The 23,339-nt window shown below is 40.7% G+C and overlaps 1 protein-coding gene across 47 annotated transcripts in view; it reads left to right on the top strand.

Moving 5' to 3' along the window:
• ZBTB20 (zinc finger and BTB domain containing 20) overlaps positions 1-23,339 on the top strand; it is a 471,634-nt gene that overhangs the window by 279,756 nt on the left and 168,539 nt on the right. Inside the window, exon 1 of one of the 47 annotated variants that reach the window (XM_021548950.3) lies at positions 8,825-8,990. The exons of the other annotated variants lie outside the window; for them this stretch is intronic. The gene's annotated coding sequence lies outside the window, so the exon portion shown is untranslated. Of the gene's footprint in view, positions 1-8,824; positions 8,991-23,339 lie in introns of those variants that run through there. 47 annotated transcript variants of the gene reach the window in all.

The following is a 23,339-nucleotide window of genomic DNA, read 5'->3' as shown; positions in this document are numbered from 1 at the left end:
TCCTCCTCATCACAACAGCTCTTTTCATTGTGGTTTGAGCCACTTAGGGAGAAGACTAAGTCACAGAGCTACCTGACAGTGTCAGTCATTGAATAGTGTTCAAGAATGCTTTCCTGTTAGTTCTATAGTGGCTCTCTATGCTCACTTGATGGGTTTTCATCCCAATGGCTCTTCTACAGGGTTTCAAGTCTGTAAGAAACTCATCTCTATTCTATACACACATTGGTGGGAGCAAGCTTAAAAAAAGATGTACCTAGAAGAAAGAAGGAAAGGGGACTTGATCCTCAACAGGTCCAGTACTTTACCAGAAAATCTGGACAGGATTTCCATCTTTCCCCCTCCCCAGAGTGATAATGCAGTAATGCAAAGAGACTAGAAAAAAGAAATATCTTACTGGATTTTCTGTGTTACTGGAAATCTTATTCAGATCTTTTATTTTAAAAATGATCAAAATATACATAAGAAAAGGAGCTATATTAGCTCCTTTAATAAAGTATTCCTTTCATTCTCTGTCAAAAATGGTCACATGCTAAACATTGAACAAAAAAATTTGAAATGTTAAAGGAATAAAACTCTTCAGGGAATAAATTATTTTTACAACTGGCCAATATAAAATAATACAGTACAAGTCTCTTAAAGTAGTAATTGATAAAGGAATAAAACTGCTAAAAGAGTATATTTTTCATTTGCTGGAGCTAACTGTATAATAGTATTCAGCTGTATTTAATCTCTGGGGGCTACGGAACAGGCACAAAAATGAATGTAACTTAAAATCGATGAGTGATCTTTCATGAGATCTGTGCTACCTGCTGCCTGCTGGCAACAGCCATGTTACTACAGCAAGCCTACCCGCTCAGCCCCACTGTACTTTGCCTTTCAGAGCCTTTTTTCATCTGTATGTTAAGTAGGTAATTCCCAAGACATCCCTATTAAGTGAAAAAGAATGGCTCTTCAGCCTGACACTCAGGGAAACTGAGATACAGGGAGGATGAAGCCTTTGCCTGGGGTCAGACTGGTTTGTTCTACCATGTAATATGGCTGTAATGGGCCTCAGTCCTTCCACAGAATGCTGATTGAAAACATGTTAGAATAAACATTTGAAATTGTGTTTTCACTGGATACTGCAGAATGGGATTACAACTGTGCTGGGCCCAGGTCCTTCAGCTTCCTACAGTGCACACTTGAATCCCAGTATAGAAATCAAGTACCAGTTTTATATTAGTATCTGGTTGATTTAAAAATTCTTACATTATATTATAGAGATATGTGAGTGGCCTTCAAAGTCTGACCTCACAGGGGCAAAAAGAGAGCATCCAAAGAGGGAGAAAATTCCCCCACTTGTGGCCATCGTGTAATTCTTGTTTGCCTCTGAAAGAGATCTGTCCCATGAATTTCTTAGATTTTCACTGAGGAAAAGAAGATAGATTTTTCATTAGGTAGATACATGCAGAGATTCTTGGTTGAGGAAAATGGAGAAAGAGTGGGGACTTGGAAGAATGCATAAAATGGCATTTTATTTATCCTTCTGCTGTCTTGGTGGGTCTTGGAGAGGCCAAGTGATTTCTAGCTTGTACAGGCTTCACCCAAGTGATATTCTCTCCTCAGAGTCTCTTCCTGTTTTTCCATCCACTGCTCAGACTGTCTGTCCCAGCAGAACTGCTTCATTCTTCTCAAGAGCAGTCACACTGAAACAACTGAATAGAATTAGAGGTTTTAACTGTATCTGTCAGCTAGTTTGGGTTTGCTTCTCTACCATTGCCCATGAGCTCATTTTCCATTAATTTAATCAGAAGTAAGACCAAGGGCATTTATCTAAATAGTCTTAAATTTGGTGTGTATTGTAAAACTGAATCCTTCTTTATGTTAAAGTTATGAAACTACATTCTTTTCATAGCATTTCCTTATAAAGCTATTAACCCAATTGTATGAAATTTTAATGACATTTGAAGTTTTGAAATGTGTCTACATTTTATAGGATTTCTGGGTTTTGGTCCCCTAAGAAAGGAAATAACTGACTTCCTTATTTTTTTACATTGTTTACTTTGTCTAGTCTAGGGGAGAATATGCCAGAAACTTTGATGAGTGGGTAAAAATAGTAGAAGACAAATGTGCCTGTGTAAATTTCTACCCCATGTATGCACTGTGCCCTTGCATCATATTGCATAATCTGATTACTGTAAACAGACTGTATCAATTCAGGAATAGTAGCATACTTTTATGAAAACAGAGATCCTTTCCCTTTATAATTTACAGAATCAGTTAGAAATTTCTCTCACTAATTATTTTAGGATAGAAATTGTTATTCTTTGAGACCTGGTGGTGAAATTTTAAAAATAAAATGCAGCTACAAAAAAGAAAGAGCTTCAGTCTTTTTCTTAATGGTGGTTTTAAGCATATAGAAAGAAGTGAGGAGAGTAAGAACAAAAATAAGTTGCAGTACTCCTAACTTACCAAATAATACATTTTGTTTCTGCCTCACTTCAAAAAGACCCAAAAGAATGTTGTTTAAACTTGGCTTATTTTGTAGATACCCTTGAGAGTCTGCTAATAAATGAAGTGCCAAACAAGTTAGTTCTGTAGTTTCAAAGTGATACATACATAACATATGTAGACAAAATATCACTTGTGCCTGAACCTCACTATTTTTCTGTTGAGCTCTGTCTCCATTCTCATGGAAACCAACCACTGATTGACAGTAATGCTGTGAACTTCCACTTATTAGCTAATGCTGACTTTTCTTGAAAATAGGAGCTGAGTATAGCATTATGGAATATTCATGGAACAAAATTCCAGAGAGAGAGGTCTCAGGGTCAGGAGGAGGGAGGGAATGAGAGACAGATGCCAGATTGCCTGTAGAGAGTCCAAGCATGTGTTTTTGTTTGTAGCAATGATGCACATGCCTTTTGCGGGTGCAATTATTGCTTTTGCCTTTGAAAGTTTTACCATAAATCTGTTTCTCAATCTCCCCTCCTTTTTGACCCAAATTAACCTCTTCTCTATACAGTTCTGTTACTTAACCACAGCTTTGCTTGGGAATATCCATGCACCACCATGCTCTAGGTGTTCTCCCCTGAATTTTAGAGATCATTCTGAATTCAAATCTGTTTCTGATCAGATTTAATCCATTAGTTTTTCTGTCTTCTCATGATCTCCATGCACTGGATTTTATCCCTCACTGAGTCATTGCAATGAACAACACCACATGAGTGAAAAAAATAATTTGCCCTTTATTTTTGGTCTCTACCTACCATGCAGCTTTAAGCAAAGGCATATGATCTGTAAGCAGATGAAAACTGAGACCTAAAGTATTTGAATATCCATTTAACATATCATGACACTTTCCTTTTAATCTATTAAATGCTTAAAAATCTGAATTCTCTTGTTCTAGCAATAAGCTTGTCTTATTTGAGTGACACTTCAGGTCTAATGAAGCTGACTGCAGGTGACTCACAGCTAACTGTGCAACAGATGTGGGGTGAAAGCTTTTAGCAGCCATGCACTTCCAAGTGGGAATTCCCTGCCTGTAGTATTTGTGACATTGATACTGTGCTATTTTCTCGTGTCAGACTCAGGCTTTATTGTGGACCTGACAGGTTCAAAGTCACAGAAGCTACTTCTTGTCATAGAGTGTTTCAGAGAAAAGGCATTTAATAGTGTATTAGCATTTGTTAGTTTTATTTAGGAAATGGAGAAAAAATTGCATCTCAGTATTCTTGAGCTCCTGGGGAGCTTTCAACCCTCAGTGAATTTCCTAACCTGGCCTTCATCCCCTAGGCTGGGGTGCTGGCAAAGGCACTGCAGCTTACCAGGTGAAGAGATTGCAGCTCAATTCAGCTGCCAGTTGTGCCGTATCTGGAGGAACAGAATATGTACTGGTTTGAAATGTTGTTAAAGTTACCATAAAAAAGCTAACTATCAGAATATAGATTCATATCATATTGTGTGCACAGTCAGGAATTTTCCAGCACCTCTTCTTCTGGAAAGAGAAGCTTTTGATGGTTCAGGAGGTTTTTTTGGGGAGATACAGCATGCTGCCTCCAAGTCTCCCCAGATGCTTTGGGGAAGCTTCTCCTTTGGTGTGTCCTGCAATTTGCAGGACTGATGCTGGGAGAGAAAGAGCTGTGCAACAGCTCACAAAGGTGAGCCTTGAGGTGCTGGGGAAGTCAAGGAGGGGCAGATGGGTTGGCAGTTTCATGGTTTCTGGTGGGCTGCCCACAGTGGTTTGAAGTAAGTAGCCTGCATCAGTTCTGTCACAGCTGAGCGGTAGACTTCATCCCACATGGGATGCAACCAACTAAATGGTGTTGGTCACTTGGGGTAGCTGTTGAGTGTGGATGCCCTCTGTCCTAAAGGGACTATGAGCTTAGTGGATTCCAGTCAAGAGCTCTCTGCAATACTATTTATCAAGAAAGCCATGCTTTTGAGCCACAGGTGTGTATCTGGGCCCTCAGAAGTAATTTAAATGCATATATATATATTTTTATTTTATTTTATATAGGGCAAAGTTGCCTGAAGCCTGTTTATTAGTTAATAACCCCCTCCAGGTTACCATCTCTAATCTTGTAATGAAATTGAGTTAATAAATCCAAGATATTATTAAATAAAGTAAGTATTTAATATTGCTTGTCCTCTTTGAATCCAAGTTGCAATACAACAGAATTTCATTTTATAAATAACACCTTTCGTGCTAGCACCACAGGGCATGATTCAAAAGAATCTAAATAGAACATGAATGCTGTAATCAAATGCAGACCCCAGGAAGGCAGATTAAAAAGGCATGTTGCTGGTTAGCACAGCAGACAGGGTAAGTATAGCAGGTCACAGCAGAAAAGCTAGTTACAAAAACAAGGGCACAATCAAATGAAAATTGTTTGCTTGCCCACTCCAAACCATGACTGACTGCTTCTGTGTCCGTGACCTATTTTTTTTAAATAAAGGAAGATTTTGAGAGGTTGTTACATTTTAATTGCTTTGTACTAAACAAGAAAACAACAAAAAAAATTTTCTCAACTCTGTTTGCATGTGGAGGACAGCAGGAGAGTATCTATTTATAGGTAGAGACACTACAGCTGGAGAAGACTTTTCCACTAGGTTTATTTCATCTCTGTTTATCTCATCTGTTTGCACCCACCGCCAAAGGCTGTGTGTCTCCTGCTATACAGAGGAACACAGAGCAGAGGGAAAAGCTGCAGGGCATTGCCATGAAGCCTGCCTTGCAGAGAAGGGGAACACTCGCATTCTGCAGGTGTTCAGTGCAGAGGCAGAAGTGGCAGGAGCAAAGCAGACAGGTCTCCAAAGGCCATGAAGCCCAAGATCAGAGGCAGCCCTGCCCTGGTACCATCCTCCTGCAGTGCTGCCTGGCCACCAGCATGTGCCTGGCTCTCCTGGCCATTCTGTCTTCCTGTCTTTCTTCCTTGAGGGTGTCACAAAGGTGGAGCAGAGGTTAATGGAGCAGAAAGGAGAATTAACCTCCATGTGCTCATCTGCAGCTGCTCCCAAGGTTTGGCTTTCTCTAAGCACAGAGCTTTAGCTCGTGGAAGGATGCATGAAGGGGAGGAAAGAAAAGTCAGGGTCTCCAAGCACTCTCCTTCCTCTGCTGGGGTTCTTCTCTCCTCCTTTGCTGAGATGGGGAAAGCATCACCCTTTATGAGGCTTGTCTGCTCTATACTGATACAAGGCAAGCAGAGAAACCCTGTTTGGTTATTGTGTTTAGCCCTGTATTCTCTGTGTGTGCATATATACAATCGCTGCAAAATGCATTTGGTCTTCTAGTTCAAGGACTAGCAGCCAAGACAGGGGGAAGGAATAAATCTCTGGTGATTTTATTTATATGTATGTGTGTATGCAAATGTACATCCACAAATGTATGCATTTATATTTGTGTGCATAACATGGTTACAAATATTAAAAAATATAGAAGAAGCTCTGTTATAACTAGGTGCCACCTCCAAGACTCCCATTATTTCCATGTAGAAAATATGGAAATTCCCAAGAAAAAGGAAAGTCAGTACAGTTGGCTCACTGAGCTACTTAAAGAATTAAAGTGTTTTGATAGGCAGTCTGTTAATTTACTTTAACAGGTAGAATCAAACTAGCCTAATGCAAATAATGAGCCACAAAAACTAGTCTGTAAACAGTACAGTGGGAAGAAAAAAAATAAAAATTAACCTTCCAGAGTGGTCTGCTGTATTCAAGGTAAATGAAATATTTAGTGGTGGCAGCAGCAAAAATGAAATATGAGATCTTGCATCCCAAGTTATTAGTGACCTGTTAAAAGACAGGCCGAAAAGTGCCTTTACCAAATTAAAACTTTGAAAAGGGCACAAATGGGAAATGTCAAAATAAAAAATCTGAGGAAAATTATTGTCCTCCTGGCTCTTATTATTTTGCAGTTCTGAGGTTGTGGCCACTGTTAATGCTAGTGAAGCAAGAATGGCACAATTCAGTCTCCTGAAGTCTGTAATGGAAATAGTCTGCACTGACAGGCAGACAGTTGGAATTTGCTAAGATTTTGATCATAGTTGCATGATCTGTTCACTGCGTGTGTTTTTTTGTTTAGTCTAATTTTCAGAAACTTCATGGGCTTTTTTTTTTAATAGAAGATTTCATTTGGTTCTCTGTTCCCTGTGTTTACAGTACAGCCATCCTTAATGCTTAATGATGCTAAATAATAAGAATGCCAGAGTGCTTAATTTAATGTCTGCTATTGATCTCTGGACTGTTTAGCAAATGCCTTACTAAACACAGAGGGCCATATACTGCCCCCACTTCCATCTATGTAAATCTCCTTAAGTATTGGGAACCTAAGGTCAGTTGATCAGCCTCCTAATTGTGTTTCCTGCTTAGAAATGTTAAAGGTTTTTCTCATCACAGACAGGAATTATTATTTCAAATTCTGTTCCATTATTCTTTACGTGCCTCTCTGCTCTCCAAGCACTCAGCTCTCTGGACACCTCTCACTAATAAGGTTTCACTTGCAACAGCTCACATTTGTCTCAGTTTTCTTCAGTATTTCTGGCAATGCTGGTAAACATAAAGGTAGTGAGAGAAGCGAATGCTGAGCTGATTTGTAAATGAGCAAAGCATTTCTTACTGAGGTCAGATCAGCTGACAGCTTCTCTCTGTCACCCAGCACCTTCCAGGGCAAGGACCTCTTTGGTACCAGCTCATATGAACTGGATGTTCAGATTTACAATTTGGCAATTAATCTGGTGAGATCAGTGAGGCTCCCGTTCTTCCCACAGCTCTCCCAGCACTGTCAGTGATGTCACTTCTACTGCTCTGTCTTAAGAAATCTCTTGGAATGCCTCCTTGTATTTTATTAGGATCACTGTGGTATTGTAGAGCTACAAATTCTTTAACAGTCTCTTCTCCTAAAGGCCTGAGCCTGAAAAAGCTGCAATTTACTATAAATTTTGCATTAAAGCCTCTTGGCTTTTATTTTCAGTCATACTTCAGTCTTAAACTTGTCTCTGCCTTACCCACCTGCATCATAGACTGACTTGCTAGCAAAATCTATGACAACATTACTTTGCCAGCAAGAACGCACAGATGTAAAACTAATTAGTTTGAAAAACATGTTTTCATTTGTGTCTTATGAATACAGTAGTCCTCAAGAATTCAACAGATTAGTAATTTTTTGGGATTTGGTAAACTGAATTTTGGGATGGGCACTACATTCTTTCAGCACTGCATGTCTGTCTCAAATGGTGAAGTACCCTAGAACAGAAGTGCAGGCTGAGACTGCCAAGGCATTTTCAGTTATTTTGTAGTCTTTCAGTCTTTTGTCCCACTCCTCCTCTCAAGTAGGTCCTCACCTCCTGTATTCTGCTTTCCTAGTCATGACCCAAAATCCAGCACTACCAAGCACCTTGGTTCCCATCAGCAATCTCTGATCTTTTACTGAGGCAGGTTTAATAAGCTTACTAATAATGACTTGTAGCATACTGGTTTCTCGTAGACTCAGGCCATCCCCCATTCTAGGTCTCCAAATGTGCTTGATAAATTATTTGAATTATTCTTTCAATTGCCATCTGTAGTTCCTCATAAAGAGACTGCTATTTGCCGTGTGTTGTGCCAAATCACGCAATAGTTTTTTGCAAAGCCAGGGACTGTACTGAAATCACCAAACTCGTGTCACTTGTGAGCTGCAGTACAATAACATGTTAGCTTTAAGTAGGTTACAGTTGCAGTCTTGAGAGATTAAAATGAAGACCTTGGAACTCTGACCTGTAAATGTCAAAAATTATGGGGAGGTAGGAGAGAAGATAATTTAATGTACCTCAAGTTTTTTTAATACATATATAAAATTATTCTTATAAATATGAATCATAAAATTAATAAAATTTCAGTGTTATGCATAAATAAATATAGAAACATCTGCATACAGATCTACACTCACACGTACATATGTTGTGACCTTCTCCTCCTTCCCCTTGCCTTGAACTTCTTCCTTGAATGTGTCCTAATGGTGGAGTGATGATGATCAGATCTAAAGAAATTTAGAAACCTTGGAATAGTGATGTCTGTTGAATGTGGACAGTTTTGTTTGTCTACTGGGAATAGCATGAACTTCCCAAATTATTTTTTTTTCAAGTTTGCATTGCCCTCCTCCTCCCCACCCAAGGGAGGGTAGCTTCAGGAGAAATGGCTGCTTTCTTGCTTTCTGGTGTGGTGTAAAGTTTTCCGTCGAGAGACAATAATGTACATTCCTCTGGCAGGACGGGATGGATTTTTTTGTTTCTCTTGCTGTTGTTTATTTATAAGACATTTCCTCTTGCTTAGTGGAAGTTTGATCGTAAGAGGCTCCAGTGATTTTCCTTCCCACCTCTCCCCTCCCTAATTTCTCTGCCTCGGCACTCGCTCTGGAACAGAGCGAACTCAAAAAGCCCATCGGCGCAGGGCGCGCTTCGCAGCCAAGCCCTGCCACTCTCCAGAGACTGTGAGGTGATTCTCCTTCGTCACTGCTTGGACCAGGAACCACAGCCCTGGTGAGTGGTGAGCTCCCAGAATTTGATGTGTCAAGGCTTCTATTCTCGGGCCGCCGCGGCGAAGCAGGAAATAAAGGGTTGTTTTTTTGTTGTTGTTGTTGGTTTTTTTTGGGTTTGGGGTTTTTTTTTGTGTGTGTGTGTGTGTTTTGCTCTTTTTTTTTTTTTTTTTTTTTTTTTCCCTAAACCCGAAAGCAGACTCGGCGGCAAAGCGCAGAAGGAGCACGGAGCTGGGAGCGCGGCGGCTGCGGAGCCGAGCACGGGGAGCCCGGCGGAGCAGGGGGGCTGCGCGCCCCGGTGTCCCCGCGGCCGCCGGCGGGGTCAGCCCGGGCAGCGCGGCCGGGCTGCGGCGGGGGCTGAGGGGGTGGGGTATGGTAATCCTTCTCTTGGACTTTCTGTCTGGCAAGTTTTCATGCCTGTGTGTTCTGAGCATTTACATTATGCTCTGAATACCTGATTGCCCAGCCAAGCAGAAAAGAAACTCTACAGTGGATGCATAGTAAAAGAAAATGCTTCTGTGGAAGCCACCTCTGGGAATAGGAAGAACTAGTTGGTTTATAGGCTGCTGGTCCATTTGAGGGAGAAGGAAAGGTTGGATTTTTTTTTTTCCCTCTTTTTTAACTCTCTCGCTTCCCTTCTGTTCTTTTTGTGTCTGTACGGAGAACTGGGAATCAGGGAAAAAATGTACTTTGTAGAACTTCATATAGGAACTCTTGGATGCCAAAGAACTGAGTGTCTCAGCCAACGTCAAGGTACTTAGAATTATTTGCAGCTGTTGGATAGGGAAGATAAGGCTTAGAAAGCTGCAGTGATTTGCTCAAGGCTGCATGGGAAAGGCAGAAAAAAAAAAAAAAAAAAAAAAAAAAAGTAGGATGAGCACCTCTAGCTCCAGGCCCAGACTGTCTCCTTTTGTCCTCTCCTGCCCCACTGAACATATCACTTCTGTTAATATTTTTCTGCTGTAATGCTTAAGAAGGCTCGGGCAATGCGTGGGCTGTTCCATTCATCCCTCATCATCTTCCATATTATCTGACTTCAAGAAATGAATCATTTCTTGACTAACATTTTCTACTTCTAACAAAGTAGGCATATAACAAACAGAGGGTAGCAGTCAAAATATTTGTATTTTGAGTTATTATCCTGTTCTTTGAAACATGTCCCTGGCAAAAGACCAAGATCTTTAATAGAATCAACATATCTCACACAGGGTATTAACTAGGCAGCATTCTTCTCACCCTTGTCTTGCTTTTGAGTAGCATTTATTCAGCAGGTGTTTCAACAAGCTTGTCTCTGTGACACCCAGGGAGGCAGCCCCTCTTTGACTACTGCTGGTCATCTGTGACATACAGAGAACTCCAGTCACCTGTTCCGTGGTTTCATGCCCATTCTAAGTCCTAGGAACTGTACATAGAGGCTGCTGGTTTGCAGTCCTCCACTGCAGTTGTCAAAAGCTTTGACACTGACTTCAGAACTGAGCTCAGTGTCAAGTCACCTCCAACCCATATTAAGGTACTTGCTATTTCTTATAACCAGTAAGTAATGTAGGATTTGGTGGCTTTACTCCCTGGCATTTTTTTGCAAATGTTTTTGTTGGTTTCGATCCATGTAGGGTTGTCAGTCCCTCCCCATGCTTCAGTTTCAGCCTCAAGTTTTACTAAACCTGAAAATTTCAAGTGGAAGATGGACAGAACCTCTGGAGTTCCATCTGGTTTTGTATTAGAACTGTAAAGAGCTCTGAGCTCCTCCTTTTTCATGTACAAACCCCCAGGTTGACTGCAAACGTTTTTCAGTGCTGAGCAGCAAGGGTTAGCTGTTTCTCTTCATTCCCTGGTGCTGCAGACCTCTCTCTGAACTTAAACTAAATCACCAGCTCTCAACAAAACCCGCAATTAAGTTGGCTGATCCCTTCAGTAAAGAGTATTACATACACATAGAAATAACCTTTACATACATCAAAGCCTCAATCCAAATGGTCCCAGCTTTTGACTAAATTGATGTTAAGATCCCAACTTGGCTGTTGCATCACCTTTCTGCAGTGTACTCAAAGCAGCTGACAGATCAGAACATCCCAAACTTTCAGGCAGTTCACATCACAGATAGAAACATAATGGATTTTTTTTTCTCTTCTCTGAATGGGCTATACTGAACGCCCACACACACTTTTGGGTCTGATCTTTGAAGCTTATCTCTGATTTACTTTCTCCCTCCAGGCAGTGTAAGTCTGAAAGACATAAGTACTTCTGAAATTGAAAGTTCTCAAAGCACAGTGCTAAATGTCTGAAACTTCAAACTTCTGCCTGTATAACACTTGTTCTCTGGATATACTGAAGTCAAGGGCTGTCACTCTGGCATCTTTCATCAAGAAGGAAAAACAATGTTTAATCTCCTTTTTTTAAGAGTCTCTGTGCTGCTCCAAACATCTCCATGTTTAAATTATTTCCTTAATTTATTTATTCTCCAAATCTCTCTGGTAGCAAAGGAACTTGTCTTTGCTGGTATTTATTTATAGCAATGTGGAAAAATGCATCAGTCTTTCTTATTATGGTATAAGCTGCTTATTGATGGTAGGCCAACATTATAATGGTTTGTCTGTGGTCTAAAATCATTAGAGTGAAAATCTGCAATTTCAAATCATATTCTAACAGTCTATTAAATACTTTAGGATGGCAAGATGATAAATTGTCTCATTAGTAGTAGCTTCTTTATCTACTGTGTAATAGTTTATCATAGTTGTTTTTTAAAAAAAAAAAGAAAATTAATACTTAAGGTCATTCTTTTATACATTCACTGTGTGCTTCTAGCAGTAGCCATTTTAGTTACAGCATCCCTTCCAACTATTAATATCAATGTGCTCTGCATGCACTGCCAAGTTAAACCTCTCTCTTTTACCCATAGATAAAGTGGGAAAGTTATCTTCCTTTGCCTGATGCAAGCAAGGAGAAAATGGTATTCTCTCCCTCATGTTCAAACCACCAGTTTATGCTTTTGAGGAAGAGAATATATATTTATGTAGTAGAATGAGAACTACTGTTTTCTGCACAATTGTTTGACGTGATATGCTTGTTGTTCTGTGAGTGTTAACTGCATCAGACAAGAACAAAGCATAGAAAAAGATGTAATGATAAAGGTAGGCAGATTCATAGGTACTGGGATGCTTCAAAAGTACAAGAATTTAAGCAGTATCCAGAGACAATTTTTGCAATAAAAGCACATAAAAGCAACTGCCTTGTTTTGAGTACATTTCCCGTTTTAAGGTATTCTCAATTTGTTATTTTTTTCTTGTGAGGCTCTCTTTTCTAAAAGTTAAACAACAGCTTGTTTTCCTGGGTAACAGCATTGAAACTGCACTAATTTTCCTTTCCATAATTCAGAAAAGAAAGTGAAACTTGATTTTGAATTAAGTCATATGACGAGGAAAGTTAGGAAACTAAAAGGGATTGCAAGTTACTGAGGTAAAGCAGCTACTAACCACAGATATCTAATTATCAGCTGCAGTCAGTCCTCACCTCAAGGATAGAGAAATAGCAAGGTTTATGAATGGTAAGATGGAGGGGTTTTCTTCCTGTCCTGGGCTGAGAAGGGGAATGTAGGAGTAACATAATTAGAATGGTGGAGAGAAATGGAAAAGGCTCTAGGAGACTTGAATCTGTATCCCAGCTACATCATTATCATCTTTACCTCTGTCTATTTCTCACTTACCCATCTGAAAAGTGGAATTTTTTTTCCCTGCCCTCACAAGACTACTGATCAGGTTTAGCCAGGCTCAGGCATGCTTAAAAAATAAAAGTGTTTGTAAATACAGCATGTACATTCCCCCCCTTGTTTTTTTCATCTTTGCAAGCTTCAAGTTCCTGGAACCGAGGCAAGTTCCAGAGCTAGTGTGGGTCTGTGCTGCTGGCAAAACAAAGCAGGTGCAAATTATGGTGGAAATGAAATAGCTGGTGCTTGGAGGCAGTGGAGTGCCCAGTTCACCTCAGGGTATATGTCTGCGTTCACAAAACATGACTGTCACGCATACCCTGATTCATTAGAAGTGTTATCCGGCAAACAAGAGGCCTAATCATATTTTAGTGGGAACATTCTTATGATAAACTCAGCTTTAGTGAAACTCTGTGTATGGTGCAATTTCTTCTGGCCGCGTATATTACACAGTGAAGAAAAGCTACCCTGCTGCGTATCAGAAGGCTGTAATTTCATTTAGGGGTTCTATTGACATCATAAACTGCAAGAGCAGAGCTCAAGTGGCTATTTAAGTCATAGGAACTTCAGAGGGAAATTACTGCCTGGCAGCAACTGGCCCTCCCCATACGGGCCCCCATGAACACACTTCATGTTTTCATCCCTCTGCCTATAAATAATAAATCTCTTCAGTGGCTTCGCAAGAGAGCATTTCCAAAACACTGGCGTTATCTGCCACCCTCCTTGTCAGCAGCGCCTTCCCGGCAGGCCGGGGACAGAGAGGGAGCCCCAAGCTAAGGTGGAGAATGCCCGGGGACAGCCCCGCTCCAGCCCCGGGCCAAGGTGGGAGATGCTCGGGGACAGCCCCGCTCCAGCCCCGGAGGCACCCGCCGGCGGCGGGCGGCGAGAGGTGAACACACCCGTGCTGCTGGCCAGGCTGTTTGTTGCCATCATAGCTGACATAGCTGACCTTTCCCCCTCCTAAGCTGTAGATATCCATCCTGGCGCGTGTGCAGAGAAATGCTCGGTGCCATCTGCGATCCACAGGGCTACAGCGCATCCATCTCCTGTTTGTTCCCCGCCTCGCCGCGATTGCTGCCTGCAGTCCCGGGGCAGCGCCGCTGCTGCGGGAGCAGAGCAGGAGAGGGGATGGGTGAGGGGAGAGAAAGGGCTTGGCACTGCCCCACGTCTGTGCCTGGCAGAGCAGGGCTCACCTTCCCTATGGTGGGACATGCGGCACCTGAGTGGGGAAAAAAAAAAAAAAACAACCCATTTTTTATTCCAGCATTTAAATAATGTGCAGGCAGCAGTCGCCTTGATAGAAGTTCATGTATTTCATCCATATGGACTTATTTCAAGAAAAGAGTGAAGTCGGGGAGCATTTACTTTTATCAGGAAAGCAAAGTTAACCATTCATTAGAGCTTGTCAAGAAACCTCAAATTTAAGCCAGGCACTGGAAAAAACTTTCAGTAGGACAATGTATAAGTTTTGTGTGCTGCAGATACCCAGCGCAGGCATTTTAGTTTGTCTGTCTGAAAACCAGTGCATCTCAGGTTCATGTAAATGTTTAATTTCTCTTATCCTCATCTCTTTTTCCAAATAGTAGGAAAGAACTATTTTTGTACCCAGTGTTTTCCAGACCATGGGGTACTGGATAGGTGTTAAATGACCAGTGGGAACAGAATTAATATTTATGTATTTTCTCTGAACTGCTTTGCCCCTTCTTACATTTCATTTAACAGAATGATGATTTACAATGTGAAATTTTAAAAAGTGTTCAGTTATAATATTAATATCTCCATTCTTTATAAAGGAAACTTCATTTTGCTTTTGAACCTAGCTTTTTTCCCCTGGAAAAGCAACTAAATCATTACCTCTGTGTTGTGGTTTGACACTCTGATTCTTAAATGTCACCATCTTCTGATTCCTGAGACCATGGTACAGCTTAACGGAAACAGGAGCTTTGAAATTAAATAAACAAGGTTATATAGTTATCAAACATGGCAGTCTGCAGGAGGTAAGCTGTTCACACTTGCATTTCATCTGACTTTGAGCACCAGTGAGTCTGGATAGGCAGTTATTCAGTGTTCTACATGAGTTTGCAAAAGCAGCTTACACATATGCACACATTGCAAACAAAAGTGAATTTTGAATTTCATTTTGCTGGCTCTGGGGGTAGGGTTACAGGTATCAGTAGCATCTGTGCTCTTTCTGCTGCTGTCCTGAGAAGCTCTAGTCAGGTAGTTTTGTGCCATTTCTCACCCCCTTCCCTTTGCTTTAGGGACTTCTAAAACTTGTTATGACTAAAGTTATTATGCTGGCTGTGTGCATGCTCCAAGTAAGAAAAAAAAAAAAAAAAAGTCCACAAACTGTGGGTAACAGCAGATCCCACAGTACAGTGAAATCAAAATAAGATGTTATATGCCAAGACACAAAGTTCTCATGGTCCTTATCTCTGTATGAAATAACTGGAAGTGGTTACAGTTTCCTTCATTTAGTATAACTGAATGTATTGAGGGCTGAGTATCTTCAGTGAGATATGAACTGCCTGATGGCATGCATCCTAATTTCAGGATGTGATGTCCTGGCATGAAGATAGAGTAGCCTATTGTCCCACTGAGTCTTGAGTGCCTGAAATCTAAAGCTATGTTACTGTGTTGGTGTCTGTCCAACAAAGATGTGTGTTCTACTTGTACCATGTGGAAAAATGAATAAAATATCTAAAGTTAAAAAACAATTCATAAACACCATATGCACATACATACTGCATGCACAACTTCTCTTTGAAAATATTACAATGGGACACCCTTCCAGATTCTGGTTGTAAAAGACTGTAACAATTTCTTCTACAGGTTTTTAGTCAAAAAATACTGCAACAGTCTGTTTTCTTTCAAATCAGCAAAAGTATAGTAGAATAGAAACTGTTCTTTAAAATGAAATACCGATCTGTCTCTCTAACAGTCAGTTCTTCTGAAGCTGCCACCCTCTTAACTTGTAGGTGCCAAAATCTAATTCACACTTGGGGATACTGAGGCAGAAATTGGTGAGGTGACTAATCTAACACTGTGTCCTCATGGAGCCCATCTGGCTCTGAGTTGCCTGCCATGGCTGCTGTGATTAACTCTCCAGAAGGGCTGCTGCAGCCTGTGTGTGATGTGTGAGTGGAGGGCCCTGCAGGTCCCCAGTGGTGCTGTGGGTTGCAGCTCACAGTTGGGACCCAGAGCCTTTGGAGCAACAATACCTGGCCTGGGACAGAGCAGGGGCTGATCTCAGTTTTGAGGCACCAAACTTACTGTTACATGTATCTTCTGGGGAAGGCATAATAGTTTCTGCTGAATGTCTGGCTAAAAAAAAAAAAAAAAGCCACAGAGAGAGGCTTGAGTGCTCTTCTAGTCCCATCTTCTGTTTGCTGTAGAGCAAGAATATAGTTTGTTTTGCTGGCGTACTGCTGCAGTGTCTTTGTAAAACCAGAGAGAAGCTGTGGCATTGGGTTAGAAATGCGATAGATAACATTGCTGCAGCAGGGAAAGAGCAGAAAATATCTGACATGCTTTTTCTTCCCAGCCCCAAGATCTGCACCTGGGTTTAATAGATAGGATCACTGAGAAAAAATTGTAGTTGGCAAATTCTACTTTTTAATGACTTAAAACGACCTGTGATGTATTAGGCTCAGCAGTGTCACTCTGTAGCATGACTTCATTGTGAGATTTCCTGCTTCCACTAGAATGAGGGGTGCTGATGGTACCACTGCATCCCTGTTGCTGCTTTCAGTGTGGGGTACCCTGTCATGGAGCTACAGCTGGTTTTGCGTTAAAAAATTAGTAGTCCCTCTGATATTATGACAATGGGATGTACTGCTCTGTAAAATGACTGCTCTGTAGAGCAAAGACACAAGTACAAGGGCAAACTAAGTCATTGGTTGTATTTGGATGTTTTCACATAATTTTGTGGGGAAAAGATGTATACCTGACAGGAGGAAGGCTAATTCTTCTCTGTCAGTCAGTGCAAGGCAGAAGGTTTAGTGAGAAGAGATCAGATGGGCTTGAATGAATTTTGTAATTCTGAACATATCTAGGAAATAGAACTGAATGATGTATAGAGAACTTCTCTGTCAGTGTGGAAAATTAGAGGTTTGAACAAGATGAGTTTAATACTGAAATGAAATGAGAAGAAGTTTATGATTAATAGGGTCTGGCAGAGACAGCATACTTATATATAATTTTGGAGACTTGGGAAATGATCCTTGGGTAGATGTGGGTCTGGGGGCTTAAGAGGAAAGGGGCCCACAGAGAACCAGTGTTGTTTCATCTCTTTTCAGTGAAAGACTCAAAAGTTTATCATAGCAGGCATAAAATGGAAGAGTTAAATCTTCCATTTCAGAAATTCAGAGCATCTTTTAAAATACTTTACAAAGTTGAAAAGATAAATTAGGAATGAATTATGTGTTGAGCTGAAACAGTATTTTGGTTCATCTCATCTTTATTCCTGCTTCTGAAGTAACTGCCAACAGTTGTTTCAGGGCAAGACATTTTCCTTCTGGATACTTTCCTTCCTGAGCAGTACTGAATGCTGGACTAGGAGGCTAGGTTTGCTTACCCCCGTGACAATAAACCTGTGTCCTAAAAAATCACTTTGTTTCAGTCATTTATAAATGGCAAGACATGCAGATAGACAAAATTTGTCTTGTCTTACATGGCTGCAGATGCAGCTCATAATCATTAAAATTACTCATTGGTCTGTGAGGAAAACATAAAGAAAATTATTTTGTGGAAAAATAAGAAAAAATTGTAAGATTCACAGCTTAGTCATTATCTTCATTCTAGACAAACAATTAGCTGTTTTATTATATTCTAAGGGACTTCAGAAATTTGGGTTGTATTCTCCCACCAGGACATGGTGAGGTTCTATATATTTTACCTTGTACACTCCTATCTTGAAATTTTCCTTCAGAGTGAGAATTATTTCTCCTGTGAGCACCTTTATATTTTTTCCCTGTGTAAGAGAAAAGCCATGTTCCCATACTGATGTTTTCTGTTACTTACAACTTACAGTTGTCCATGTAAAGTCAGTAAACATGGAACAATTACTTCTAATGCAGACTTAGCAATAATCAAGTTTTATTATAAATGGGGAAAGTTCAACTCTGGTCTTTGCCTGTCTTTCTCCAGTCTCATCCAAGTGCACTTTCCTTTAGGTGGCACTCCCACATAACTTGTGCATGACCCAAACAACTGTTTGTGCTTTATCATCTGTCCCCTGAAATATGATGGAGAGACTTAGAAATTATACTAATTGCGGTGTCTATGTCTTCTCTTCATTAAAAGTTGAAAATTGCTGTTCAAATATTTCATAATCAAAAATTAATCCCAGTCTACCTGTTCCAAATCATATATTACACCCTCTGGGAATGAATCCCAAATCCCCATTACAATTTGGATGCTCTCTCCTCTGGGTATTGGTTACAAATTCTGGTTATTGTTCACATACTTTGTCATAGGGGGAATTAATCTCAAGTTTCTGTCTACTGTTCTGGGACCGAAAGCTATCTATAATTAAGATTTTTCTATTAAATGGATATTGACTATGAGCTTTATCGTCTACATTTTTGGGGTTGTCTTCTGGCAAGGAAACTTTGTCCGAGCTCATGGAGAAATTCTTCATGTTGAGTATTCTGACCACCAATTTTCATGCCACTGGGGGTGCAGATGTTTTGCAGGAGCTGGTGGCATAACTGAACTGTTCTCTAATGTTGATGTTGGGTAAGGAGAAGCAAACATTTTCACAAGGGCTCAGCAAAGTGGTGCAAATAAGCAGATGAATAAAACCAGAAGAGTTGCATCAGAAATGTAGAGGAAGATGCGAGCGTGCAATTGTGAAGTGCTCTACAATTGCAAACCTTATGAAATCATAACAATCTTAGATATGTAGAAAGGAGGAATAATTTGCTCTCCTTTTCAGCAGTGGATAGAATAAGAATGAAAATGCTGTGGTGAAAGGTAGCAGTATAAAAATACCAAAGAGACAATGTATTTTTGATAGGTGAATCTGTGTTCCATGTGATTAGTTTCAGCAACTTTGACTACAAAACTAACCGCTGTTATTTCTACATCGATTCAGTTATTTTCCATAAAATTATGAAAAGCACATAGGAAAAAAAAAAAAAAAAGAAGTTCCATAGCTGTGTTTATCCCTGTTGCTTCACAGGCAGAAAATGGGATCAGAACAGTTCTGTTTTTCAGGGAATCTGGGCTCTGGACATAGGTTTTGGTGTTTCAGACCCACTGCTGCCGCTAATAGACATGGTGTTTCCAGTGGCAACAGTTGTCTCATGCATTCTTTCACACTTCAGAAAAGATCCCCGTTTCTTTTTTCCCCCTCTCTTCTTTAGCAGTGGGCAGCCCTGCAACCTTTTGATCATACCGACTTTGTACGTTCCGTGACTGAACTCAGCTATGCCAAACATCCTTTTAGAAAGTTTGACATTTGTGCCATTTGAAAAATGGGAGGGAGAGAGGAGGAGAGAGGGGGAAGAATGAATCCTGGCGGCTTGCTCCTGCCCTTTTGATTAAGAGTGCAGTAAGTCAGCAGAAGAGGTGGGACTTTTAACAAGGAGGCGGGGGTGTAAGCTGGTTGTGATCTGTGATGTATGCACAGGCATGCACTCGGAGGAGAGGAAAGAAAAAGACAGAAGGCAGACAATCAGAAATTACTACCAGAAATTAAATAATTGATGTAAAGTTTATGGTGACAATCAAAGGGACAAGATGAGACAAAGGAGAATGGCCTTTGGTACTATCCTAAAACTGGTGAGGGAGGTTCAACTTAGGAGCTTCCAAGGGCCCCTTAATTAGGAAAATTTTAATTTTGTAACACATTTGTTTCTATTCAGTGCTTTGCACCTGCTGTTTTCTGTACATATTGTATTCTGCTTTTTTCTGTTCTATGATAAATTTTGTGCAATCATTGATACTTCTAGTTTTTCTAGATTTTTGCCCACCTCTGCTGTCCCAGTCTTCAAGATGGTGCAGAGTTTATGGAACTTGAACATCTGTTCATATGCTGGCATGCAAAGGGAACGGGGACAAGGCTTATTATGTATTCTAATGTTTGCAAAAGAAGGCAGGGCTTTGCATAAATTCACAGCTGCTTCATAACTTGGGCACTTGGGCTTCTCTGTGTGCTTCAGGCCTCATCCCAGCCAATGCTCAGCTTTGGTCTTCAGACTGAAGCTGATCTCTGCTGAGGTACATGAAGGCTTTTGTAAAAGGGAGATGCTGAGGGTTTTTTACATCTTCCTTGAGTTTACTCAGTGCTGGCAGTTGCTGAAGATGTAATACTGGACAGAGTGAAATGCTGGGTTAGTGTTTTGTGATAGCTTCTCAGTTATTATTTTTTTTAAAGAGAGGGGAAAAAAGGAGAAACGAAAAGGGCTATGTGAGGAGAAATAACAGGCCAGAATAGGCAGTAACATTAGACAGGCTCTTTAAAAGTCCTGAAGAAAGTACCAACTGTTTTAAAGTAAATTTGCAATGATGTGTAAAATAGTTCTCTGTGTGAAAATCCATATTGATTTTCTTTTGCTTTGTTTATATAGAAGTTTTTCTCAGAATAGAAAAGCTTTGACATTTTGCCTTCTCCTGTGCTTAATAAGTCATTTGTGTCGTCCCCTCCTACACACACATGTGCTCTGTCTTCTCCCTGACTGTTGGCAAAGGATGGCTACTTCATCTGCTACACCATACTTCTGCTTCATCCAGATTAATGGATAATGGTGTTGGAGACCCTGCTACAACTCTGGTGGTCATGGGATCTGTGGTGGGAGGGAGGATGTGCTTTGGGTGGTGACAGGAGTGGTTAACACAAATGGCTGATACAGTTAATTGCCATATGAGCTTGAGGTTGCCATCGGAGTCCTTGCAGTTGTTTCCACCTGGTTTCACACACAAAAAGACAGCTTTGTATTTTTGGAATTTTTTTTTTCCTTTGGCAAAGGTTGATACAAATAATCTGACTGGTAAAATGATGTAAAAACAAGCACCTCTTGCGCACTGCGCTTGTTAGTCCCTGTTCTTATGGCAAGATTTTATAGATGCTATGGTGAGCAAAGCCTTGTGTGGCCAGAGAGAGAGGGAACTTAGGAGAACAGTTTTCAGTGAAGAACATTGACTCTTCTGCAGCAATAATCATAGAATCATAGAATGGTTTGGGTTTGAAGGGATCTTTAGATCACCTAATTGCAACACTCCTGCCATGGGCAGGGACACCTTCTACTGAACTAGGTTGCTCAAAGCCCCATCCAGCCTGGTTTTGAATGCTTTCAGGGATGGACTGAAGCAACATCTCTGGGCAACCTGTGCCACTGCCTTACTAGCCTCATCATAGAGAATTCTTCCTCATATCCAATTTAAATCTATTCGGTTTAAGGCTATTACCCTTTGCCCTATTACTTTATGCCCTTGTAAAACATCCCTCACCATCTTTTTTGTCAGCTCCATTTAGATACCAGAAGGCTGCTCTGAGGTCTCCACAGAGTTTCCACTTCTCAGGGCTGAACGACCCCAGATCTCTCAGGTTGCCATCACAGAAGTGCTCCAGCCCTCTGAGCATCTTCAGAGCTCTCTTCTTGACTTGTACCAATGGAGTGGAAAACCAGGGAGTCTTGCTGCTTAGCTTTTCTTAGAGCACTCCTTTTGCTTGTCAGGGTGCTGTCCGCTTCCCCAGATTTTCCTGCAGCAGGCCTGGCTTTTGTGGTGGTACCAGCTTGCATTTCCTAGTCACTGGTGTCAGACAGGACAGCTGTGCTTCTGAGGTGGAAGGAGGCAGCCAGCAAGAAGCTGCATGCACTGGTGCTCACCCCTTGCTGTCATTGCATTGAAAACAAATCCTATGGAACAGCCCAGGGGCAGTGGAGGCAGTAGAGCCTTTCAGGAATCCTTAACTGTGGGAAAGAAGGACATGGAGCCCCACCTACAAGTGGCTCTGTGCAGAGGGACTCACTGAAACTGTATTTTTGACATGGTTGGGTAAAAATGACCCATTTTTACCTCTGCATACATCATCTGATTCATCCCTTCACTTCCTTCCTCTTTAAGTGATGTGTTATGCATAGATTTGTCATTTACACTTCAACTGCATTTTGCATTATTACATTTTAATGATATTTGAAGTTCTTGCATACATATTTGAGTTCCTGATATAAATGAAAAAAGAGAAATAATCAGCATACTTGGTTTATCTGATGGCATGAAAATGTTCTATCATAACTTTGGCAATTTCTTGAGTAAGATCAAGCACAAGATCAAATACTAAGAGAGGATCCAAGTACATCTGTCTATCCCAATGTCTGTAAAGTTAGGGTTGTTCAGAGTCAACAGCTCAATTTTGCAATTTGGCACCATGTGTATCTCAGATCAAAAAATATTTAAACAACTCTCCCCCTTAAGCTTTGTAACTTGTCATTTGGGTTAAAATGAAGCAGAGGTCTGAGTGGTCCTTGACTCTCACTGTTTTTTTGTAAGTAAGCATCTTGCATATTGGTTTTGTTTGAGGATGCTCTGCATGATCCAGAGGGTCTAACCTCTTCCATCCCATATCTCATGCCGATTTACAATCTGTTATAATCTGTTAGGAATCTTGAGGCTTGAGGGCAGAATTTTGTGTAGGGATAAAAGATGCTTTCATGTTGGTGCTATGGAATATAATTTTTTTTTTTTTAATTCTTTCTCTCATTCTCCCTTTCATGAAAATTCATTAATCTGTGACATTTAAAGACTCTGTCTGAGAGGTGTCTGGAGCAGCGGCCGGCTGCATACATCAATAGTTTCTCAGAGTCTGGCACTCTGTCAATATTTGGGGGCCTCAGTAACAGCACTTAAATGCACTGCCTGCCTGCCATCATGCTCTTAGCATGCCCATAAGAGTCTGAATGAGGGGATATTAGCACGACGAGTCCTTTCACAACTGGCAACACTTTAGAGAGAAACTGCTTGGTAGGTATCTCTCCTCTTCCCTCCCCTCCTGTTTTCTGGCATGTCTGCTTTGTTTATATGATGTGATTTATGTATTTACACACAAATATGCATCCTGTGAGGGGGCATCGTAAATCCTGAGGCTAGAGGTGGTATTATGGCATTATCTATGTAACAATGGAAATGCGCTGAAGCTGGATTTGGACCCAGAACCAGATTAAGCTTGGGTTGACTTCTGGGCCAGTTGAGTTAGGAACAGAGTTTTGTTTGGATTTCATGGTGCCAAAATCTTTAGAGTTCAGTTCCAAATAATGAGGATCTTGGACTAAAATATTACAGGAAGTGCTACTGTGGCAGTATTTCAACCAGCTCCAAACCAGAAGTGGAAAACAAGCCATTTCAAGACTTGGGTTCTATTCAAATCAAAACTGTTACAGCAGGTTCAGAATCCAGACCTTCTGTTCCTTTTTTAATCCTATCCCACTGCATAAATTGGATTCACATCTGAATATTACTCTAGATTATCCACGAAACCTCCCTTTTCAGAGTTACGAAAACCAGGAAAGCAAAATGCAACATTTTATTCTATTCTCTGGTGGAATGGGAAGTACAGTAAAATAAATTTAAATTTGCAGATGTTTATTGATTGTTTATTGTTTATTTATCCTCTTCTCCCCTTTTGTTTGGTTGGAACATTATGGCTAG

This window comes from Lonchura striata, chromosome 2 (assembly GCF_046129695.1).
Source record: "Lonchura striata isolate bLonStr1 chromosome 2, bLonStr1.mat, whole genome shotgun sequence".
NCBI lineage: Eukaryota > Metazoa > Chordata > Aves > Passeriformes > Estrildidae > Lonchura > Lonchura striata.
This window is presented reverse-complemented; position numbering and strand designations above follow the sequence as displayed.